The sequence below is a fragment of the Dermacentor silvarum genome, chromosome 1 (assembly GCF_013339745.2).
Source record: "Dermacentor silvarum isolate Dsil-2018 chromosome 1, BIME_Dsil_1.4, whole genome shotgun sequence".
In the NCBI taxonomy this organism is placed as follows: domain Eukaryota; kingdom Metazoa; phylum Arthropoda; class Arachnida; order Ixodida; family Ixodidae; genus Dermacentor; species Dermacentor silvarum.
The window spans coordinates 366,429,814-366,449,873 of NC_051154.1; positions in this window are offsets into that span (position 1 = coordinate 366,429,814).

The following is a 20,060-nucleotide window of genomic DNA, read 5'->3' on the forward strand; positions in this document are numbered from 1 at the left end:
AACTTTTCCAGATAGCAACTTAGCATTAATTTTAATTCGAATGTACTTTAGTGTCACGCCGTTTTCCCCATTACAATTATCAATCACTGCAAACTAATTCAAACCATGTTTTTAATGTTTATTCCCATTGTTAAATGCTTGCCTGCTCCTTTGCATAAACATATATTTAGACCCGTTACATGCCACTGGTCTCAAAATTGTGTGTACATTTTCTCTGCACACAGGAAAATTGAATTAAAAGAAATCCAGAGCCCTTCCACTATTGTGAAGATGGAAGCCTGCGAAGCTGTGACTATGGTGGGTCTGCTGTAGTAAATATTGCTATAGTGAATTTATATATTATCTTAATTGATTATCTTAATTGTTACGGGGAAAAAGACGTAAGCAATATTTACAATAACTGTAGAGGCTGGCAAGATGGTAGTTGTTGGTGTCGCCTAGCTTGCGAAATTAAGAGCATCGTCTTCTTTGGAGTAATCGTACACGTCTTCTTCATCAGCCAGTCACAATATTGAGCGTCTTCGGCATGTTCGTCAAAGAGCAAGGACACCGGTGTCTTGTTTTCGCGCGGCGCGATGGCCAAGTATTGCGTTTGCTGCGTCACGTCCGCCCGCGACGCCGACGAGATCTCTCCCGCTCCTCCTCTCGGCGGCTCATGCCCACATATCCAACGCGGGTATGGGCCACCACGTGAGTCGTTTCTTAGCTTCCTTCTTTCTTCGTGCTCTCTTTCTTTCTTTGTTGTCCCTGGCTCATACCCGCATATCCAATGCGGGTATGCGCCACACGTGATTTTATTTCGTTAATCATGACGTAACTGACGTGCATGTGATGTTATTGATGCCATGACCTATCAGTCATGTTACTCATCCATTTTGACACCTGTGAGAGCAGCCTTCCGGGCAAGTTGGTAATCCATTACTCAAGTATTACTTGAGTAATGGATGTAATGTAACGGAGTAATGGAATACAAGTTGAGTAATTGACACCTGTATTAAGGCACAACTGGGGGGAAACCGCCACGCACATGGAGCCGAAATGCTGATGATACTAGTTTTCTTCTTTTTTTTTACACGCTGACACGATCCTGGGGGAACTAGCCCTTAATATAGCTTCGCTGTAAAACACATGCATGCAGGAGCAAGTTTATTTGAACTTCGCAGAACTTTCCAAGAGAAGTTTACTTTATTCTCTTGGAGTTGTCTGTCAGATCTCGGTATTGCGCGAGCCCACTTTTGAAACACGTCTTTGCGCGCCGGTGCTGGGAACAAATACTTTTTTTTGGCGGACGACCGGTACCCAGAATTGCACTCAGGAACGAAGCACCAGCATTCAGTTTTCTTCGTTTTGGAGTGCATTTTTACTACAGCTCACAAATGCATGACCCACGTAAAATAAAAATCACGTCACCGATAAAAAAAGTCGCAGCAGCAACCCCTTGATGCTGCCGCGTTATCCTACAGGGAATCTGCGACGGCGGTGGCGGCACGGCCCCGCGTCCTAAAGCCCCTCTATAAATAGGGGCTTTACCGCGCCCCCTGCAGCAGCGACCCTAGCGGCAGCGGCGCACCGAGGGACCCTGTCTGGCAAGGGAAACGCGCCGCGCTTCTCACACCTCCCAATTCTAGCCACCCTAACGCGGGGTCCTCCGTATAGCCGCCATGTTGCACAGTGTAGCCAGACGCGGCCAGTTTTCGCAGCACCCCCTGCCGTTCATTTGAGTTGCGAATGGATGGAGTAAATGGGAAAAGAAAGCTTCTCGTTCCTGCATGGTGCAGCGTAAGGCGCTGCTGCAAGGCGGCCGGTTGAGAACATGCGTACAATCATGGATGAACGCAGTGCCATATTTCAGCTGCGTGACGAATTATCTTCCAGTCATCGTTTTACCAATTCGCCTTTGAAGAATTAGCAAGTCGCAAACGCGCTGAAAGCATTAATTACATTGATTTAGGTAAGGAATACAATGGGTGTCTTGCGCTGGAGTTTGCGGTATAGTAGCGGCGCCTGGTAGCGGCGAGAGAAGTTATATCTGGGTGGTATACCAGCTTGGGTAGTATTGAGCCCTGGCTGTGGCGAAGCACGTTTCTAGCCCGAGTTTACGTCGATTCGCACTTTTTTCGGCCCTGTTGCGAGTGTAAAAAGGCTCGTCACTTCTCAGAGACCACGCCGACCATGCTGTGAGCTGGCCGCAGCCTAGTTTAACGAAAACGGACTCTCCGTGTGCCATGGGACGTAATGCTGGAAACAGAAGGAATTGGCGACGCCGATCCGGAGAGACCTAGCTCAGCCGCGAAAAAGCGTCACCGTCGTTACTTCTGCGTCATGACCTGCCACGAGCAAGAAGGCCTGAATCCCAACATCAGATTGTACCCTTTTCTTTGAAGGCCTCATGAAGCGGAGCGTCGGGCGCGCTGGATAACTTGATTACCCCACTATGAGCAGCACAGATTTCAGAGTTAAATGTGCTCATCATTGACCTCAAGCCAGCACGTTGAGGCAGCGCAGCAAGGCAGTATTGATTACAGCACATCGATGTTCGAGCGCTGTCATTAAAAGCTACATCAAGCGAGCAGCACACGAGCTCGCGCTGCAGCGCGATTCGCACGTAGTACGTTACTGCGAGCTCATATGCATTGCATCAGTTATTTATCAGTTGCTAAAGGGACAGATGGTCGTTACTACAGCGCAGGCATGACTACTTGTTTAGCGGTATGCAGTCAAGAAATATTGCAGGAGGCCCGCCGTTTCGCGGCATGCTGAAGGAGCGCTGCCGTCGCGGCGCGTAAGATTGTGTGCTCGAGCAGTTTGTACATCGCGGCAAGCTGAAAGGCCGCTGCCGTCGCGGCGCGTACCGTCGTGCGCTCTAGCAATTCCGTCACACGTGATGTCTGCTTATCGCGGCTGTAAATTCATTTATAGCAAGCATTTCCTCGCGTTTGTGCGCCTGAATCTAGCAGCGTGCAAACCGTACCTGAAGTTCAACTTCGTACGTGACTCGCTTCACTTGCGATTGACACCGCGCTAAAACTTCGCCGCTGATTTCTTGAACGGCGTACACGTATTTGGCGTTGCATAATTTCTTGCCTTTACGCAGCGTGCCACCCCTGAAAAAATCTTAAGCGCCCGATATTCGCTGCAAGCCGTGGTACAACACAACCGAAAGTGGCGGGTCCATATTGTAAACGTGCTTTCCGAAGCAGTCGACCGAGTTTGGTACTACCCAGTTTCGGATTGAGGGCACTCATTAGCACCATTTTTGCAGCGCCCCCTGGGCAACGCAGAAGCCCCATGGCATCCATTGGTTTGAGGCGACTTCCGTCTTTCTGGACATTCTGTGCAAACAGCCCAAAATACGACGGTAGATGAAAAGGGAAGCACACAGGAGTAGCACTGCTAGCTTCCAGCTGCGTCGGGGCAACAGCTAGGTTTTTCAGAGTCGAGACGCGCGAAGATAATTCGCTGCACGTTACATGCACACCACCAGAAATTCCGAGCCCGGCCCGGGCCCGGGTCAAAAAGCACATGCCGTGCCCGAGCCCGGCCCGAGCCCGTGAAAAAACTGCCCTAGCCGGCCCGACCCGGCTCGCGGGCCAGGCGCGGGCTTTCGGGTAAGCCCGAGCCCGTGCAGTGCTCTATCACGAAGTGCCGGACTGCCGGTAACACTTTCGGACAGTTGCAGCAGCGATCCGCGAACTTGGCCACACAGATTCATTCTATTCCTTAACATGCCAGTCACTATTTTTGCAGCCAACTACTGCACACGTCTTCAATCCACATGATTCAATCCAGCATGATTGGAGCACAGTGGGTCAGCGAAAACTCAGTTGCATTTCCGACAGATGATCAGAGTGACCTAGAATATGGGAGAGTGTCCAAAGCGCCGGCTCCGGCGAGGGCCTTTTTCTGTGAACTGCCGCGCCGCGCCGCTGCTGCTCCGGACCCGTGGGCTTTTCGCGCTCGCGAAGCGCGCGGGAAGCGAGGGTCGTCTGCTACGCGCTGTAGTTTTTTGCGTTCATTTTCCACGCAAAGCACTTAAACTCTATTTAACTTCAACAGTGTGGCGCTGCATGGAGGTTATCCATCTTTGAGTGTTTCTTTGTGCTTGGGCAGCAAGATAATGCAAAAACTAACGTATCAAACTCATCAGCGCGGCCTAGCTCCGGTGCTAGAGTTCGAGAACGGTGTTACGGTAACTGTGCGTGCACAGAAACGCGCTAAATGAGTCTGCGCAAGGAAAGAACGTAAAAAAAGATGGGCACGTGGGCAATAGCACCATGCTTGCAAGAATACGAGTAACGAAAAAAGTAAATTACTCGCGAAGTCAAGTGAAATACTTACGTGCTTGCAGTGACCGCTTCGCTCATCACTACGCGCTTTTCACTCACGGTCGGTAGTAGTTTAGAGCCATATGCATATGTATTTATTCATGAATTTGTTAGCCTCGACAATACTTTATCATGAACAGAGCGCAGTGAGAAGGTGTAAGGGAAACAAGAGAAGGAGCAGAGGCGGCCCTAACGCCGCAATATTGTTGGCCAATTTCGCTTCAGTGGATAGCGCGGTACATGAACAATTCTTGCTGTACGCTATCTCTTCAATACAAACTTCGCGCACGATGTACCTTAAGGTTCACCGTGAGCGAAGCTGGTTTCAAATTCAGACATTCGAAAAAAGGCCATTCCAGCCAATAGGTAAACAAACATAAAATGGTGAACAAATATATATTTTTCTACATTGAAATGAATAGATAGGTACTACTATCCTAGCTATTTACTCATGTCTTATGCAAAAGGTATTGCAGCAATAGCCTTGTTTTATTAATCCATGAATCCTCTCTGAAATTACCAACATATAACTTCTCATGATATAATAGTTATTGCTTAACGTGTGATTTTTACATAAACTAACAACCATTCATGGCGCGTGATGATGTTTGTGCTTGCATTATATTGAGTGGAAAATCGTCTTGAAAACTACAATCTTTGATGCACTACAAATATCGCTATTGATTCTACATATCCCTAAAACAGTTACCTTCAATCAGTAGAAACATGAGAAGTTTATGTTCTGGTGATTAGTTGCCTCTTTCATTATGTAACTACAAGTACGTAATTATTTATCAGTAAGTATATTTGCTGTGTACGAACTAGCGAGCATACGCAATAAATATTCCTATAAAGTTACTTTCACGTTCAAATTCGCTTAGTGTTTGCGCTCTTGCAATACAAGAAGGCGAAATACGAGTTGCACATCCGTAAAGCATCAAGTTTCCGTTTTCTGACGTTCGCTCGTAATTATGAAATGAGACGTACGTACACAATGTTGCACTGTTAGCATTTCATTAATTTTGGTTTGTCTTGTTTTTTTGCCGCCGTTTATTTCTCGCGTACCCTTTACGTACACGCCGTGGTAGCTTAGTGGCTTTGGTAGGTTGGACTGCTAAACTCGAAGACGCGGGTTCGATTCCCGGCCACGGCGGCTTACATTTCGATGGAGGCGAAATGCATAAAACACCCGTGTACATAGATATAGGTACACGTTAAAGAACCCCTAGCGGTCGAAATTACCGGGGCCCTCCAATACGGCGTTTCTTATAGCCAATGTATTGTGATTTTTTTATGTAAAACCCCAGAAAATATCATTACTATTATTACCCTTTACCTGTGCTCTCAGTTCTTCATAATAAATGAGCAAGTTCGACACACTGAGATCGAGATTGGCATTCAACACGGTCTTACCGTCACACCGTATCAGAGGGATTTCTGGCCGAAGAATGCGGGTTTGCACCACACGTAATATTGTTGTCGTTAATCGCGACGTGAATGAAAGTATGTTAAGTTACTAATGCCATGACCCATCAGTCATCTTAGCAACACATTTGTGCCTTTCCACGCTATACTTTGAAATATATACCAAGTGAACGAGCATTTGTATTTATTTTTGGTACCGCAGCCCCACCGACGGACACATTACGCTTCCCATGAGCCTGTTAAGGATTTCGCCTTAATAAACAGCAGAGCGCGACAGGCAGTCTTGTAAAACAAATCGAAGGAATGAAATAAAAGAAAGGGAACGATAGGGTGTAAAAGCGTTAGCATGAGCTCGCCATATCTTCCACGTCCTCCTGGTTGTCATCGCGATCTCCAGCTTATTTTCTTCTGCAGCACGTTCACGTTGCTCATTGCACGAATAACTAAATGAAGTAAGCGCGCGCAATGCGTTACTCAAACAGCCGCGTAAGCGCGGACCAAGCGAGCTAGAAGGAAATAGACAAAATACCCGTATTCACAGCCGGCAAACGCATTCTCCGTGCGGTGAGTCACTGCGGTATTACCTTGCGGTAACGTGGTACTTAATATATCCCAAATTATTGCGATGTTGGCTAATAGCAACCAAAATATCGGGATCGTAGCAGACGCCCGCCGCCTTGGCGCGGCTTCCGCAGCGGAGAAAGCCCACGGGTCCGGTACAGCAGCGCCGCGGCGAGGGAGTTCACACAAAAAGGTCCTCGCTCCTCCCATGCATTCGCGCGGCGCTTTGGACACTCTCCCATTTTCTAGGTCACTCTAGCTGATCGCACAGAAGCAGCGTAGAAGCGGTAATGGTTTCGTATTCGTGCGCGGTCGCTGAGGAGACGCATGGCGCGCCGCCGTTAGCGCCATGTCGTTTTTCTTAAACAAACTGCTCCGCGAAAAGGGTCAATACAAAAAGAAACTACCACGCATCCAAAATCAAAAAAAAAAAAAAAAATCCGAAACCGAAACTTGCGCCATGGGTTATTGAATGAATGAGTACATCGTGAATTGCATTAATTACGTTAGCAAGCTCTACCTGTAAGCAAACATGCACTACCACCTTCATAAAGCCATCAAGTATTTGTTTTTTATGACAGCATAAGGCGACCTATACTTGTTTTTATCTCTAAAAAGAGCGCCTCAAAAATGATTGTGCTGGCCACATTGACTAGTTGCAAGATGGCGGTGCTTCATAGTGGCCAGATTTTAACAAACTTTGTTTGGTTGCCAGATTTTTAAAATTGATCGAACGGTTAGAACCAAACCAAATGTTTTTTTTTTGTCAAATATTTTTTTATGTTACACTCACGTGGTGCAACTAATTTTGTTATTGTGTACAAATGTCATGGAGGAAGGAAAAAAATTAGGAGAGAGCATCACGTGAAACCGCTAGACTCCTCAAGCCAACCTTCTCTGATGGTTGAATCGTCATCGAGAGCGCTACTTGCCAAGTAACCTGCCGGCCGGAGGAACACGCGGCCTGTTCAACTTTCAAGCTGCTTGGAGCTTGAAGTTGTTTAGGTTAAGTCTTGTGTGGTGACACATTTGGAGAAGTAAAGCGGCGCGAACCATCAGCTTTGAGATGCCCCGCCAAAAGCCCGCGGTAAGTGATTTGTTACCACGCGGTCTAAAAGAAGAGACGCGTGGTGAACCTTCTCGTGGTCACGCCGGGATCCATGCTCGCGCTGCATAGGCGTTTTTGATGCTCTGGGTACAGAGGCAAGAACAAGCGGCTTATTCGTCGTGGAAATGTACTTCATGTACCGACGAGTTAGTGGTGTCGTGTGTTCGTACTTTGGGAATCGTCCAAAAATTTGAGCGCGTGGTTCGAAAACAGAATTTGCAAGTCTTGCCCTGAACGCGGCGATATCGCACGCCTTTGCCATGCTTTGGCAGCCTGGTTGTTTTTACTGTGAACTTTGCTCGCCGGTCGCTACTAGCACTATCGTGTACCGTGCATTGGGCGCACGTTAAAGATCCCCAGGTGGTCAAAATTCATCCGGAGTGCCCCACATACGGCGTGCCTGCTAATCAGATCGTGGTTTCGGCGCGTAAAACCCCGGTATATATTTTTTTATACTAGCATCAAGGTTTTCACTTCACCTGGTAGGGTATTGTACGGCGGCCGTTTCCTGGTTTCAGGAGGTCGTTGGCCCCTTCGCGTGGGGGCCACCAGTAAGACAGCGCAAAGTATTTTAGTGGTTTCCGTGAGCAGAAATTAATAACCGGTTTTATGCGAGATTGCGCTGTCACTCTCCGCTCACGTTTTGATATAAAAGCTGAAGTTTTCATTCGCCTGCGTCTGATGTTCATATCATCAGGCGCGCTCGCTGTATGAACCTAGCACGTTCACCGCCTTTACATTTTGCGTACGCAAAGTTAGGAGACGCAGCCCGTCGGGCTTACGAGCGCGTTCACACTGACACATTCGGCGTCTGAAGCGGCGCGGCACCCAGTTCGGCGGCAGAGATCCGCCGGAATAGCCCTTTCCGCGCTGATCGGTCCTGGACCGATTTTCACGGCCGCCGGATTCCCTTGCCGCGGACCAATCGGAGCGCGAGTCAGAAATTCGAAAGATGGCGGCCAAGTCCGACGCGCTCGTCATGTCGCAGTCTTCAAGGCGCGTCGCGACATCGGAAATGCTCATCGAACTGGTGCGTAACCACCCCATCCTTTTAGACAAGCGCCGCGTGAAGCACGGGGACAACGTGACCTGACAAAGTGGCGTGACCCAGCTTCTCGCGCTCTTGCAGAGCAGGAGGAATGCACCATCGCCGCTAACGTCGTTTCTTCGGCGAATACTTCTATGCGTCGTGTATCGCCAGAAAGGTGCTTGCCAGCAGGCTTAGCATCATCGCGTTGCAAGCAGTGATAAAAAGGCGCAAAATAAAAACATGCGAACTCTAAACGAGAGGAGATAACTGCGTAGTTTCGATAGTGTATAGAAAGGCGGAGTGGGTCCAGCGAACGCATTGGCAAGCGCCCATATGCTAAGGGGAGCTCACGGGCTGAGTAGCTGTCGTCTGCTCAATGCACCGTCGTTGCGTCGTTTGCATTGTTTCCGTCACGCTTTCTCTATTTTGTAGACTACATTTTTTTGACAAAATCACTGTTTCCACCACCAAGATTTAAAACTAGATGCAGCAGAGTGAAACGCCCGTCAAAGCTCCATGCTGCTGCGGTAGGGTCTGTGATGCCACAAGCGTCCAGCCGACGTTCCAGCGGCACGGTAGGCAAGCAGTATGAGCAACGCCAATTTTGGCGGCAGGAGAATTCCGTTCGCCATAGACGCCAGATTCGCCAGTGTGAACGTGCCCTAAAGGAGTATAAAAGGGCGCAAGCTGGATGTTGCATTTTGCGTACTCTTGAAAAAGTTTGCACGCTTTGGCGGCTCATATTGCCCCACAATGATAGTCATCTGCCTTGCTTGCGTTTCCTTTCTTGAAAACTCTGCGCTCGCTACTTTCCTGTCGAAAATGCTATGTTGACGCACACGTCGTTAATGGCCTGGAAGGTACTGGGCCAGGGATTTCATGGGTATACCCAAGTTCAGCTGTACACACTCTGTCGCACTGGAGCTGCATCTATTCGCCGCTACCAACACAACTAGATCTCTTGTGCAAAATGATATTGTACTTAGTTTTGAAAACATCGGCACTTCGTTCTATGAAGACTGGTAGATTGAGAACTTGCTTCACCTTGTTCTGCATAGAAAAAATGGAAAAAAACTGTGCAATCAAATTAAAACTCTTAATTGCTGTCCCTTTATGTACTTGCAATGTTGAAATGTGGTGACAGAATGCCATGGGTGTTTAAATTAGTATGGAATTTATAATCCCGCTAAACTAGGCACTCATTTTGGCCTTCTATACAGTGTTTGTGCCTGCCTGCCTGTCCCCACCTTTGTTGTAGTATTTTTTGGCCAACAGCAGCTCGACATGCACCAACAAGGACGAACTCCCTTGTAACATGTGTTAATATGCTTGCTTAAATGTTAGTGTGCTTCTGCTAATAAGCTTTTCCATCACTATGGAAACTTTCCATCACCATGGAAACTTTCTGAATATAAGGACACAGAAATTTTTATACAATATAAAAAAAGTCAGAAGCAGGTTAAATGCCGACATAAAAAAGTCACGTTGATTACTACGCTAGCAAACTTACGGACATTCTTTATGACCCTAAAAAAAACTTGGTGCACACTAAAGGATCTATTGCGGTACACAAACAGCATTCCCCAGGAACTTACGTATGGCAATAAAGTGCTAAGTGGTAAATCCCTCGCTGAAGTATTCAATTAGCTGTTCTTGTGCTTTGGATCCTTTGACTCGGAAGTTAGCAACAACTTTAAGGACTATATTAAAACCAATTTGCAGAATACAATGTATCTTCATCCTGTTACACCTGCAGAAATAGCACACATTATAGCAATATAAAGAACAGCTCCTCTTGTGGTTATGACGGTATTAAAGTAGCACCAATAAAAGCTGTCGCGGATTTATTATGCAATGTTCTTTGTGACATAACAAACCTTGTGTTTTCTACAGGTACATTTCTGGATAACATGAAAATTGCTAGGATCATTGTCTTGCATAAGGGTGGCGTCACTGATTGCATCACTCATTACTGGCCGATATCCATACTTCTAGTTTTTTTTCTAAAATAATTGAAAAAGCTTTAAATTCTAGAATAACTGGATACCTCCAAAAGCATAACCTCATATCCTCGAATCAGTATGGCTTTCAAGGGTGTAAATCTACTGAATCTGCGTTACTTGAAATACGTGATAAAATTGTTGCCAATTTAGAAAACCAACAATACACAATAGGCCTATTTTTAGACTTTAATAAAGCATTTGATTCCATTAAACATGACATACTTTTTTCTAAATTACCCTTTTATGGAATCAGAGGCATTGCGCTAAACTTACTGCATAGCTATCTATCGCACCACTCCCAATTTGTGAAAATCAACAGCATAAAATCAGATTTAGCAGATATTAGGTAAGGCGTCCCACAGGGTTCCATTTTAGGTCCTACGATTTTCCTGCTTTATATCCACGATATCATGGCAATACCAGAAACACCTGATATTGTATTATATGCCGACGATACAAACATTTTTTGTCCACTGATAACATCTCTAGTCTAATTCCTCTTATTAACAACTGGTTAAATTCTCTTTCAATGTAGTTGTCGGCTAATCAGCTGAGCCAAAATGTTAAAGAAACAAAGTATATTGTTTTTACTCCTAATAACAAGCCAGTTGAGCTCGCATCTTTGATATTTCAATCGCAACCACTTGAAAGGGTTTCCCAGTACAAGCTCTTGGATGTACTCTTCCATGAAAATCTACGGTGGACGCATCACATAAATTACATGAAACGTAGCGTAGCACAATTAATCGGTGTGCTGAATAAGCATCGCACGTTGTTACCTTTAAAACTAAAGCATCAGCTGTACTTTGCTACTATTCATTCTAGACTCCACTATTGTCTACTTATCTGGGGCGTCACTTTTAAAGCTAACTTGGAAACTATTCCCGAATGAATAAAAAATGTGTTTGTATTATTCATGACACACCGATGTACGAACATACCTCTGAATACTTTCACCAGGACTGTATTTTGAATGTCAGTAGCCTATGTAAGCAAAAGTTATCCGAAAAAGCCTTTTTAGAATTTATAAGTAATCGTGAGAACTTTTTTTCTACGTACACTAATACAACTAATTACTCCTTAAGAGCTAGGAATATTATTAAGGTAAAAACCAGAACAAATTACGGCAATCAGCTTTTACAGTGGCAAATTCCTAATCTACCTAATGATGAGCATGCTTTATTTATTATAATGCAAGATTCCTCAACCATTTCAATATTCAGAAAGAAATCGAAATTGTATTTTCTTGACAATTAACTCCTGTTTTTAATTGATTTTCCTGCTTTTCAACTGATATGTTGTCATGTGCTGCAATATTTTTTTTCCATTTGGCTTTGGCCTTTCTGTACCTAGTTTTATTTCTTCATTTGCAATATTTATACTTATTGTTTTTTATTGATTTATTGAATGTATAATTGTAGCATTCGTATATATACAAGTATGTATATATGTGTGTATTATGTATATATTATATACAACTTTTGCACTGTTATCTGCTGTGCTGGGGGTGCCAGGAGCCTAGTCAGAAATGCATAGTCTCGCCTTTTGCTCCGGCTGTTCTGGCTCGCGTGTTTTTGGACCGCAGTCATAAAAGCTGTTTCATTGGTAGTGTAGATGTGACTTATCTAGCTTGCCAACTTCTTGACAACCCAGAATAGAGTGGATCCAAGGTAGCTTCCGGGGTGATATCGGCACACGCTAAATAGGATCAAGGCTTCTCTACCTAATAAGTAATCTGAATAAAAACACCTCCTAATTTTATTAGTGACATTTCTTAAAATGTTGCCTACTAAATTTTTAGACATTACGATGGGCAAACAGTATTCCCTGCAGCAATTATAATCATGGCATTTACTATATTTAAAAGTTTTAGCTGCGACTTTAAATGTAACCCTCAATGGTGGCACAGGTAGCAGCCAGTCAGCATCTGCTGAACATGACATCCCCAGAAGTGATTGACCAATCCTGGATTCACTTGAGCACTGGATTCACTTGGTGCTGGCAACAAATGAAAACTTTGGCAGGTGTTCAGGCAATGACTTGTCGGCATTATATATGAGTACTTCCTTGCCTTCTTTTGACTTGACTATTGCTTGCTTTCTTTATGTTTATCTCAGGCCCCACAGAAGACGGCACCCATCAAGAGGGAAAAAAACAGCCAGGAAGTGCCGCTAGCTCAGCGCCTTCTCTCAAGAGACAAGGCTGAGAAAGGTGACAAATTCAAATCTTGTTTGTCTGTTGCATTCTTATGGGGCTTACTCTCATCGCTACATGTTGCTGGGTTAGTTGGTTCATACTTAACATGGTGTAATGGGATACGGAATAAAGTTCAGTAAAACAAGGAGACTGACAACCTGAAGTGACTCTACCTGTTTTCTTGGTAAGGCAGACGTTGGTTGGCATGTGCCTATTGAAGCGAAGACGCGGAAAGCCGGAAGAGAACGTCATCGCTATGCCGCATACATCAGGCATCAGTGTCAAGCAACAACAATGCATTGCAGCACAGAAGCCAGGGTGTGTACAGGTCCTTGAAATCCTTGAAAACCCTTGAAATTGAACAGTGCCGTTTCAAGGCCCTTGAAAGTCCTGGAATTTCTTTCTTTCCTTGAAAATCCTTCAATTTTGTGACCAATGCAGTCTTGATATCGACATTGCGACCTCCTTTCTGTGGCAGATCGGCGTCGAACTCCCCACACATGGTTCTGTTTTGCAGAACTGCGCGGAAAAATAAAAGGCTTCGCCGCGTCAAACCGAGAACGGAGCGAGAGAGCCGTGCTGCGCTTCGGAGCTGGCTCGGTTGGCAGTTTACGCTGCTTTCCTCACCCTATCGTTTGTTTCAATCCTCGCCCGTCGGTCTGCCTTGTGCCACTTTCACTCTTGCACGCGAGGTGAAGCTAAAGAGCTATAGTTGAGCAACTTTACCACTGATATGCTCAGTGCCTTTGGGTGGAGGTTTGTTATACTATTATTTATGATAATACAAGTGCAATAACATTACCATATTTCTCGTTCTATAAGTTGCACCTTTGTATATAACACGCACCCCCCTCAAAATGGCAGTTTTTCTGAAAAACCAAAAACCAAACGTGTATAAGTCGCACGGGTGTATAAGACGCACCTTTTCTTTCGGTAAGCAATTTCAAAAAGTTAGTGACGTTTCACTCCGTGAATGCGCGTCTTGCGCAAACGCATGGGTGCCATATATATTTGCACTCCAGGCGCATTTCTCCCGTCGTGGTTGCCGCGATGTTCTGTAGAAAGTCCAAGGGCGATAGCATCGTCCCTGCGCACCGTATGCTGTATTAAGTGCCAATGAAAGCGTGCCATGGTGAGCCAAATCGCGCTCAAGGAAGGAAAGCGGGAAGGCAGCTCGAGAGGAAGGGGGTTCCTGTACTCTCGGAGGAACTGCGTAGTTTCCACAGCGGCGTGCGCCGTATCTTGAGAGCGATCTGCAGATGCGACGAGTGCGCGGTCGATCGACTCGCGGTTGGCCTACCGCCACTTGCGTTGCTTCACCATCCTTCTCGCACCGCGCTTGGGCCCGAACTTGATCACGAGAACCCGGCACCTCGATAGCGCGCACAGAACCCGTAGCAATTAAGTCAACCAGCGCGCTTCGCATGGCCACAACATCGGATCCGATTTTGACGGCAGTTTTTCCGACAAAAAAAAATGTGCATAGGTCGCACTGTTCTATAAGACGCACCAACGAAAAATTAAGAAAAAAAATGTGTCTTATACACCGGAAAATGTGGTATGCTGACTGTTTTAGAAATGTTTGATGAACCAACGCAGCTAATAGAAGCCTGAGCAGCAGTTGTGAGTGTTGGTTGTGTTAACTTTTAATATTGCGGACTTGAGAAATGATAAAGACAAGGCATGTTTTACAAATTGCAATATAAATCTATTTGTTATATTATAATCGATGTTTAGGAAGACTACACCGAATGGTTTGGAAATGTGTGGTAAACTTACCCAGTTAATATTAGAGAAGTCAGAGTAGCTATTGGGAGCATTCATTGGGTTTTGTGAACTTCTTTTTATTTTTGGTATTGTGAACTAGCAAAGTGATCAACGCAAGATTTTATTAACATCATTGTGGTATACATTTATTTACTTTTATTTTAGCGCAATAACCCTATGCTGAATGTTTTTAATATTTTTGGTGAACTTTACCCAGCTTATACCGGAGAAATCTCAGCTGCTGTGGTAAGCGTTCATTTTATGTTATGATATTGAGAAGTTATCAAGGCTAGACATTTTTATTGTAATTGTGATATACATTTATTTATTGTAAGTACAATAAAACTGGTGATATTTGGAAATGTTAGCATAAAGAAATCCTACTTTGGATGCCACTTTGAGTCCTTGAAGAACCTGTGACAGGTCCTGGAATATCCTTCAATTTGTGCCCTAGAAACCTGTACGAACCCTGGGAAGTTGCCCTGTGTGGGAAAAAGCCTGCTAGGCCACACGTTGCCTGCGGTGTCAGCGTGGTGTACGAAATTCCACTCGCTTGCTGTTAGGTGTAAATCGTCCACAGGCCACCGCGTTAACCCCTAAAGGTGCTTCTGCACACAGTTGTGTATTCCAAGATACTGCATCAAAGGCACTGATAGCAACAATATTGATATTTACAACATCTCGCATACATCTTGAAACACTTCTGATTGAGCCTGCGCTACAAATTTGAATGTGTACAGTGTTTTAGTGAAACAAATTGGAATGTAGAAGGCTGAATGCTTGCTCTGGGAGTCTTTGTGGTGTCATGTAGTAGATTCACTTCTTTCATCGGGCATCTTTTTCAAGGGGCTGGATAAGTACTTTCCAAATATGCTAAAGTGTTGATCTTGTGTCCCGTGCCTATAGCGAGTTATCGCATGGAATTCACACAATTTAAGCTTGACAAAACTCGTTGAAGAATTGAAAGTTCCTAACTGTTCAGATCCTGTGGGCTTTTTTTGGTTATGTAAATGCAAGAAATGTGGTGATACTAAATTTTCAATGGACATAATTGGTGCCTGAAGGGCTTAGCGAACTTTCTGTCAAGAGTAATACTTCTACACACTTTCCTATACATTATTGTTCCTGCATGTGTGTCAATTCTTTCCAACATCCACGTATCTGGTAGAAGCAAAGATGTCTTGCCAGGCAAGTTAATGGATGCATATAATGTTATAAATAAAAATTTGTATCACCTGTGGCTCTTGCAGCACTGAACATCAATTCTTTGATTGTGTTACAATAATCTTGTTTCTGCCATTTCATTTGTGTGGTCTGCTTCTGGTGTGCCGATGCATTTGCGCTCGCTGGAACCTTTTCTATAAACTTGAATCTGCTTGCTATGGCAGCTTAGTTGCCCTTGACTTTTTTTCTCACATGGCCTTACATTTCTTCATTTCACATCCCACTACAGCGTGATACATATGATGTGGTTTTGGAGGAATACTGACCCACACTTTCAATATTACAGAAGCTGTGCTGCAGGCTTCTTATGCGTAAGACACTTGGAAAGTTTAATGGTTGGTAAACACGAGATATTTTCATTTTATGCTAAAATTGGCCTCAGGACAGCAGGCCTGGCATCATTGACATTATCGGAAGGCCCTGTACAGATCTGTACATATTTGATATGTAGAAATAAGGCTAGCCCCCATATTCTAAACTGTTCCTTCACCCAGCACTCCACCTTGACTCAAGAAAGTAGATAGCAGCACCACCCCTTGACAGAAGTGCTCGCTGCACTTTTATGGTGATCCACGCCGATTCTTGAGAAGTGTCGGGTGTTCGTCAGTCAAGGGCTGGTGCTGTGCTCAACTTGGCGGAATGGAGGAAGGGCATAGTCAAGGATCGTTCTATAAATGCGGGGGTAGGTATGATGTTACCATTAAAAAGAAATATCGATCTGCACAAGTTTAACCACGTGCGAAACATGTTAGCATAAATGCCTAATTTCCTTAGTGGAGCTTATGTGGAGCAAGATTAAGAGCGTAAATGTGGCTGGACCATAAGAACCTTGCGATGTAATTGCGTAAATGCCCTTTGCAGAGGTGTCCGTGAAACACCGTGGTAGCCCTGGAAACGTCTGCGATGTTGGCCAGCTAGGACTGGGGCCGGATGTCATGGAGTTGGCACGTCCCGCTCTGGTTGCCGACTTAAAGGATGTGGTGGACGTCATGGCTGGTGGCATGCACACCCTGTGCCTCACAGCTGATGTCAAGGTGAAGCTTGTTCAGATGATGCTTCATTAGTGGAAGTATGGCATTTTGGAGCATCACATTCAGGATGCATAAACCTGTTTTCTTAGCAAAGGTCTGGATGCTTCACTGGTGCATAATTCATATTTGTGACCACACGCGTCAGCTCTCCTAGTGCGGCTGTAGCTGTGCATGGATGTCAGCCCGGCGAAGTGCAAACGCCACCAGCGCTCTTGGAGGTAATCTGTGGCAGGTGCAAAGCTAAGATGGCCAAGGCTTCATGTGCGCTGTCTTCCTGTAAGAGAGGTCGCATAATCACTGGTTTTGGAGATGCTATAAAGTGAGAGGCAGAGGAAGCATTCGCTCCCCTTTGCCTGCCTGCTCTTTCATACTACCGTATGTACTCGCGTAATGAATGCACTTCTTCCCCGTAAATTATGCGCAAAGTTGGGGGGTGTGTTCATTATGAAGGGTAAAATTTTTAGTGATATTTTTTCCGCCGCTACCTCTAAAAATGTTGCAGTTTCATCCAAAAGGCGAACCATCGATAGCGATACCAGATGCGTAGACAGCTACACAAAGTAAGGAAAAGTTTTATTGGTGGTATAAACTTGCAAACCTCTATGTAAATTAACAAGCATGGTGCTAACACACACAGGCAAACATGAGCAAATCACACTCGATGACCGCGGACACCGCAGCGATGGACTAGCAGTGGTGCATTCGCATCGTATGCGGAAGGTACCGAGTTAAAATCCCGGTGCCGCCGGGAACCCACCGGTTTTTCTAATGGCTAGAGATGTCCCCTGGCCTGGTGCTCGGCTGTCGTGGGGGCTCGCATATCGAAAGAGGGCCCAATATAGATTTCAGGACTTGTCTCTGGGCACCTCCTGTCCAACCACACGGTTTTTTCTTCATACACTAATACAACTAATTACTCCTTAAGACCTAGGAAATTTATTAAGGTAAAAACCAGAACAAATAACGGCAATCAACTTTTAGAGTGGCAGATTCCTAATCTACTTAATGATGAGCATGCTTTATTTATTATGCAAGATTCCTCAACCATTTCAGTATTCAGAAAGAAATCGAAATTGCATTTTCTTGACAATTGACTCCTTTTTTAATTGATTTTCCTGCTTTTCAACTGATGTGTTGTCATGTGCTGCAATACTTTTTTTCCATTTGGCTTTGGCCTTTCTGTACCTAGTTTTATTTCTTTATTTGCATTATTTATACTTATTGTGCTGTATTGATGTATTGAATGTATAATTGTAGCATTCGTATGTATACAAGTATGTATATATGTGTGTATTATGTATATATTTGTATACATTTTTTGCACTGTTATCAGGGGATTATCTCGCCAAAAGCAGGAGTCTCAATCAGCAGGTTTCTCGATCAGTACAGCCTTTCATTTGGTATCTGTACAATTCCCTGCAGCAACAAGAGGCTAAGAGAAACACGAAGTTCTTCTCGCGTAAGTGCAGACCATTTTCGGAAGCGAGAATGTTGGCTCAGGTTACTCGAATTCAATAGCTGAGAGGCGTACCGGTTTGTCTCGACTACGATAACATCAATCAGTTCATCATCAAAGTAAGCCTGAAAAAGCTCAAGTGGTTGAGGGAGAGAGCTGACAGTGATCGTCACTCCCGGAGAAACCTTGAATTAAAACCGTGGAGTTCTGGTTGGGATGCTGTCGGGGGTCTATCTGGTACCATTCGTGTGCGCTGCCCATCCTATAGTCACTGCTTTCTTCCGCTTCAGAGTCGCTGTCCGTAAAAAACGTCATCACTATCTTCACTTGAAGAATCAAACATGACAACTACATCCTCATCACTCGTGCTTTCATCATCTGAGGGAGAAAGATTTCCCACGTGAATACGCTGCGCAGATGTGGCCATGTTTGTTCATAACGCGCGGGAAGCACAAGGCACGCATTCCGCCAGCTATTGCGCAAACGCTCATGCAACAAAAGCGCCAATGACGGAACCCGTTCAGCCCTCTATGTTGTAAATAAAAAAGCACCATTTGTCAAGCTGGGCTCGTCAAAAACTTCTATGACATGCTAGAAACACAAGCGGCGCATTTTGCCAACTAGTGCGCAAATGCTGATTCAACTAAAGCGACAATGACGAATTCATGCTGCAATCGGTGTTGTAAATAGAAAAGCACCATTTGACGAGCTGGACTCGTCAAAAGCCTATTGGAATTGCGGAAGACCGATGATGACCACAGGTCGTTATAAGCAAAAAAAGTGGCGACTGCTCATGATGAGCTTAGGTCGTCATAAGCCCTTAAAAGGTTAAGAGCAAGTCAACGTTTAATTGCTCCTGTTTCTTGTACAAATCCACATCACCTCCCCTTAGTAAACTTCCTGCATTGAGCTGTTTGGTTCAATAAATGGTGATGCATGATAGTCAAATAACGGCGGCAGCGTTCAGTACACTGGGGCCATATATAAGGATTTTTTTTTCATTTTGCGTTTCCTTACTGGCTCGCACTGGAAACTGAACCTGGCAACGTTCAACACGCGCACCCTATCGAGTGAGGCTAGCTTAGCAGGGTTATTTGAAGAAGTATCAGGCATTGCCTGAAAGATGTTTCTGGTTCAGCTTCGGATGGTGCCTGGGGTTGACTTCAGGGTGGATAGTGGAAGCTGGAGAAGCTTGGTCAAGTAGGTGAGGGCCAAGGACTTCGGCTGTACCATGAAATGTGTCCAACACGTCCACATCAGAAGCAAATTGCCTTATTGTCTGGTGTCCTCCACGCATTCAGATCATGATAATTCGGAGTAGGACAATGGCGTTGAATAGGGTTGAAGGCGGCCGAAGGGTAAACATCGGGAAGGTTGAGAGTAGATGTTTTGAAGGCCCACGTTTGCCAGTTCTTGACGAACAACGGATTGTATCAGTGAAATGGTCTGTTGGGTATCACAGGGCTCCCCTCGCATGAAATGTTCAGGCGATGCGACTTCGATTTCGCATCGAGCGATTCGGGTGATAGTCTCCGACGTGGAATGCTGAGTCGTCACATGAACGTCCTCACAGGTTGATGTCGCTGCCGTGTTCTGGAGGCAGGCAAAGTTTCGGGCAATATGTCGGCTTTTAGCTTCTTCGAAGCGTCGGAATTCAATGAGAATCTTGGTGACTGTTGAAGAGTTTTTAAACACGAGCAGCTGAAACGCATCGTCCGCGATCCCCTTCAGCACATGCGCGACCTTATCGGCTTCTGTCATGTTGGCGTCAACTCTCCGGCAAAGGGCCAGCACATCGTGAATGTACGTCAGGTACGACTTGGTAGACGTCTGCGCATGCGAGGCAAGTTCTTTTTTGGCAGCACGCTGGCAGCCTGCAGGTTGCCAAACAACTTCCGAATTTGAGTCTTGGATAAGCTCCAGCTCGTGATGAT